Source organism: Pongo abelii, chromosome 20, assembly GCF_028885655.2.
Source record: "Pongo abelii isolate AG06213 chromosome 20, NHGRI_mPonAbe1-v2.0_pri, whole genome shotgun sequence".
In the NCBI taxonomy this organism is placed as follows: Eukaryota; Metazoa; Chordata; class Mammalia; order Primates; family Hominidae; genus Pongo; species Pongo abelii.
The window spans coordinates 55,926,939-55,932,102 of record NC_072005.2 but is presented as its reverse complement, the minus strand read 5'-3'; the positions used below and the strand labels follow the sequence as shown (position 1 = coordinate 55,932,102).

At 50.5% G+C, this 5,164-nt stretch overlaps 1 pseudogene; it reads left to right on the top strand.

The window, feature by feature from the left end:
- Positions 1-3,660: 3,660 nt before the first annotated feature.
- LOC100939746 (small ribosomal subunit protein uS4-like) lies at positions 3,661-4,371 on the top strand (annotated as a pseudogene).
- The last annotated feature ends 793 nt before the right edge of the window (positions 4,372-5,164 follow it).

Here is a 5,164-nt window from a genome sequence, read left to right as displayed (position 1 = left end):
ACTTTGGGAGGCCGAGGCACGCAGATCACTAGAGGTCAGGAGTTTGAGACCAGCCTGGTCAACATGGTAAAACCCCATCTCTACTAAAAATTTAAAAGTTAGCCGGGCATGGTGGCGGGCACCTGTAATCCCAGCTACTTGGGAGGCTGAGGTAGGAGAATTGCTTAAACCCAGGAGGCGGAGGATGCAGTGAGCCGAGATTGTGCCACTGTACTCCAGCCTGGGCGACAGAGCAAGACTGTCTCAAAAAAAAAAAAAAAGGATGAAAAAGAGGTTTAATGGACTTACAGTTCCACGTGGCTGGGGAGGCCTCACAATCATGGCAGAATGCAAAAGGCACGTCTTACATGGTGGCAGGCAAGAGAGAACGAGAGCCAAGCACAAGGGGAAACTCCTTATAAAATCATCTGATCTCATGAGACTTATTCACTACCAGAACAGTATGGGGGAAACTGCCCCCCATGATTCAATTATCTCCCACTGGGTCCCTCCCACAACATGGGGGAATTATGGGAGCTACAATTCAATATGAGATTTGGGTGGGGACACAGCCAAACCAGATCAGGGGCCAATCTGGGGTTGCATTCCCTCCTCCCAATAAATGGCATGGCTTTGATTGCAAGTGGCCATTCCATTTGTGGTTTCATGGGGAGTGCCTAGAATCCTCTGTTTTTCCTCTACTGTAGAGCAGGTAGACAATAATATTCATTAGTCATGCCAAGTCAGGTCACAGGACATGGCCAACTTAACAAACTCTTCAATAAACTACTGGATTCTCCAAAAACTGGCCAAACTTATCCTTACATAAAGCCAGATCAGACTCAGAAAGAGGCACACGCCCTCTATTTTATTGATTGATTGATCGATTGATTGATTGATATTTTTTGAGACAGAGTCTCTATCACCCAGCTGGAGTGCAGTAACATGATCTCGGCTCACTGCAACCTCTGCCTCCTGGGCTCAAGCGATTCTCCTGCCTCAGCCTCCCGAGTAGCTGGGACTAAAGGCATGACACCACACCCAGCTAATTTTTTGAATTTTTAGTAGAGATGGGGTTTTACTATGCTAGCCAGGATGGTCTCAAACTCCTGACTTTGTGATCCGCCCGCCTCAGCCTCCCAAAGTGCTGGAATTACAGGTATGACCACCACACCTGGCCACAAAGAACTATTTTTAGGCTAAAATTTCTGGTCTCCCAGTTTGTAATGACCCACGCAGTATTCCAACCAAAAACAAATTTCTTGGCCAGGTGCAGTGACTCACGCCTGTAATCCCAGCTACTCGGGAGAATGAGGCACAAGAATCATTTGGGCCCGGGAAGAGGAGGTTGCAGTGAGCTGAGATTGCACCACTGCACTACAGCCTGGGTGACAGAGTGAAACTCGGTCTCAAACAGGCTGGGCATGGTGGCTCACACTTGTAATCCCAGCACTTTGGGAGGCCAAGGCGGGCAGATCATGAGGTCAGGAGTTCAAGACCAGCCTGGCCAATATGGTGAAACCCCGTCTCTACTAAAAATATAAAAAGTTAGCTGGGTGTGGTGGTGCATGCCTATAGTCCCAGCTACTTGGGAGACTGAGGCAGGAGAATCGCTTGAAATTGGGAGGCAGAAGTTTCAGTGAGCCATTGCGCCACTGCACTCCAGCCTGGGTGACAGAGTGAGACTCCGTACAACAACAACAAAAAAACAAATTTGAGTCTGGCTACCAGTACAACCACCCAACCTGAATCCAGGGCACCAAATACCAAAAGACCTGGGGCCTCCAGACGTCAGTCACCAAGGGTCCCCACGCCAAATGCCGAAAACCCTGGAGCATCCTGAGGGTGGCTGACAGTGAACCCCAAAGGCACAACTGAGGCTACGGAACAATGTGACTCTGGCATTCCAGAATCAGAACAAAGGGGTATCTCTCCAAAATAAAGAATTCAAAACAAGGAAAGTGCCCTACCTGATACAGAATAGCAAAAATTGCCCAAATAACCAGAACAAATGCTACCAGTCCAACAGTGAAATAAGCATCATAAGCATACATTTTGGCACTAAGAGCAGAAAAGTAAAATAGTCATTAAAAAGAGAAAAGGCCTGAGAGAGGTGGCAAGGCAGGTTATAAAGGGTGTGGCTGGGCTGGGTGTGGTGGCTCACACCTGTAATCCCAGCACTTTGGGAGGCCAAGGCGGGCGGATCACAAGGTCAGGAGTTTGAGACCAGCCTGGCCAACATGGAGAAACCCCATCTCTGCTAAAAATACCAAAATTAGCCAGGCGTGGTGGCAGGTGCCTGTAATCCCAGCTACTGGGGAGGCTGAGGCAGGAGAATCGCTTGAACCGGGGAGGCAGAGGTTGCAGTGAACTGAGATCGTGCCACTGCACTCCAGCCTGGACGACAGAGTGAGACTCATCTCAAGAAAAAAAGGGGTGTGGCTGGGCAGGCATACTTCCATCTGGGGCATCCAGATGATGGGACAATGCTCAAGGGGATGGAGAATAGAGTAAAAGGGCAAGGAAATCAGTTAAAGGAAAGACCTTGATGGCTCAGGGGAACAGAGGGGATGCTCAATCTCCCACGGAGGCCCAATGGTGCCTGTGGTTTTTTTTTTTTTTTTAGACAGAATCTCAGCTCACTGCAACCTCCACCTCCCGGGTTCAAGCAGTTCTCCTGCCTCAGCCTCCCGAGTACCTGGAACTACAGGCATGCACCACCACGCCTGGCTAATTTTTGTATTTTTATCAGAGACGGGGTTTCACCATGTTGGCTAGACTGGTCTTGAGCTCCCAACCTCAGGTGATCCACCTGCCTCAACCTCCCAAAGTGGTGGGATTACAGGCGTGAGCCACCGTGCCCAGCCACCTGTTGGTCTTAATTAGAGGTCTGGGTGAAGGTCTCCCCTCATCTCACCCCATGTTGGGCACCAGAAGGTGTCACTGGGTGAACCCCAAATTGTGGTTCATCCTGGGAGGCCAAGTGGGTTCTCGGCTTCATGCAAGAAAGAATTCAAGAATGAACCAACAGAGTAAAGTGAAAGCAAATTTATTAAGAAAGTAAGGGCGGGGCATGGTGCCACACCTGTAATCCTAGCACTTTGGGATGCTGAGGCAGGCAGATTGCTTGAGGCTAGGAGTTTGAGACTAGCCTGAGCAACACGGTGAAACCTTGTCTCTACAAAAAATGCAAAAATTAGCAGTTGTGGTGATATGAGCCTGTGGTCCCAGCTACCTGGGAGGCTGAGGCAGGAGGATTGCTTGAGCCTGGGACGCGGAGGCTGCAGTGAGCCGAGATTGTGCCACTGCACTTCAGCCTGGGCGACCCTGTCTTAAAAAATAAGAAAGGAAAGGCAGGGCGCGGTGGCTCACGCCTGTAATCCCAGCACTTTGGGAGGCCTAGGCGGGCGGATCACGAGGTCAGGAGATCGAGACCATCCTGGCTAACACGATGAAGCCCTATCTCTATTAAAAATACAAAAAATTAGCCGAGCATGATGGTGGGCGCCTGTAGTCCCAGCTACTTGGGAGGCTGAGACAGGAGAATCGCTTGAACCCAGGAGATGGAGGTTGCAGTGAGCCGAGATCGCGCCAGTGCATTCCAGCCTGGGTGACAGAGCGAGACTCTGTCTCAAAAAAAAAAAAGAAAAGAAAAGAACAAAGAAAAGAAAAAGAAAGGAGCTCTTTCTCAGTGACCGGGTCCTGCGCTCAGGCGCAGACGGGGAAGCGGAGCCAACATGCCAGTGGCCCGGAGCTGGGTTTGTCACAAAACTTATGTGACCCCGCGGAGACCCTTCGAGAAATCTCGTCTCGACCAAGAGCTGAAGCTGATCGGCGAGTATGGGCTCCGGAACAAACGTGAGGTCTGGAGGATCAAATTCACCCTGGCCAAGATCCGCAAGGCCGCCCGGGAACTGCTGACGCTTGATGAGAAGGACCCACGGCGTCTGTTCGAAGGCAACGCCCTGCTGCGGCGGCTGGTCCGCATTGGGGTGCTGGATGAGGGCAAGATGAAGCTGGATTACATCCTGGGCCTGAAGATAGAGGATTTCTTAGAGAGACGCCTACAGACCCAGGTCTTCAAGCTGGGCTTGGCCAAGTCCATCCACCACCCTCGCGTGCTGATCCGCCAGCGCCATATCAGGGTCCGCAAGCAGGTGGTGAACACCCCGTCCTTCATTGTCCGCCTGGATTCCCAGAAGCACATCGACTTCTCTGCGCTCTCCCTATGGGGGTGGCCACCCGGGCCACGTGAAGAGGAAGAACGCCAAGAAGGGCCAGGGTGGGACTGGGGCTGGAGACGACGAGGAGGAGGATTAAGTCCACCTGTCCCTCCTGGGCTGCTGGATTGTCTCGTTTTCCTGCCAAATAAACAGGATCAGTGCTTTACAATTGGAAAAAAAAAGGAAAGTAAGAGTAGCAACCTCATAGGCAGAGTAGCTCTGAGGATTGTTGGTTGGTTATTTTAATGGTTATTACTTGAATATATGCTAAATAAAAGGTGAATTATGCATGGGTTTTCTAGATAAGGGGCAGGGAGTTCCCAGAACCCGGGCTTTCTCCCCCATCCAGACCACACAGGGTAACTTTTCAGCATGGCCACGGCATCTGTAAACTGTCACTGCGCTGGTGGCAATGTTTTTAGCATGCTAATGCATTACAATTAGCATATAATGAGCAGTGAAAGTAACCAGAGGTCACTTTCTTTTTAGTTGTTGTTGTTTTTTGAGATGGGGTTTGGCTCTTGTTGCCCAGGCTGGAGTGCAATGGCACGATCTCGGCTCACCACAACCTCTGCCTCCCGGGTTCAAGAAATTCTCCTGCCTCAGCCTCCCGAGTAGCTGGGATTACAGGCATGCGCCACCACACCGGGCTAATTTTGTATTTTTAGTAGAGACGGGGTTTCTCCATGTTGGTCAGGCTGGTCTCGAACTCCTGACCTCAGGTGATCCACCCGCCTCAGCCTCCCTAGGTGCAGGGATTACAGGCGTGAGCCACCAGGCCTGGCCCCAGAGGTCCCTTTCATTGTCCTCTTGGTTCTAGCTGGTTTTAGCCAGTTTCTTTTGCTGTTTTCTGTCTTATGAGTGAGGTCTTGTGTCCTGTTGTCTTGGAAACCAGTCTTGCCAAATTCCTATCTCACTAGGGTATGAAAAACAAAGGTTAGAGTTATTTAAAACTATACATT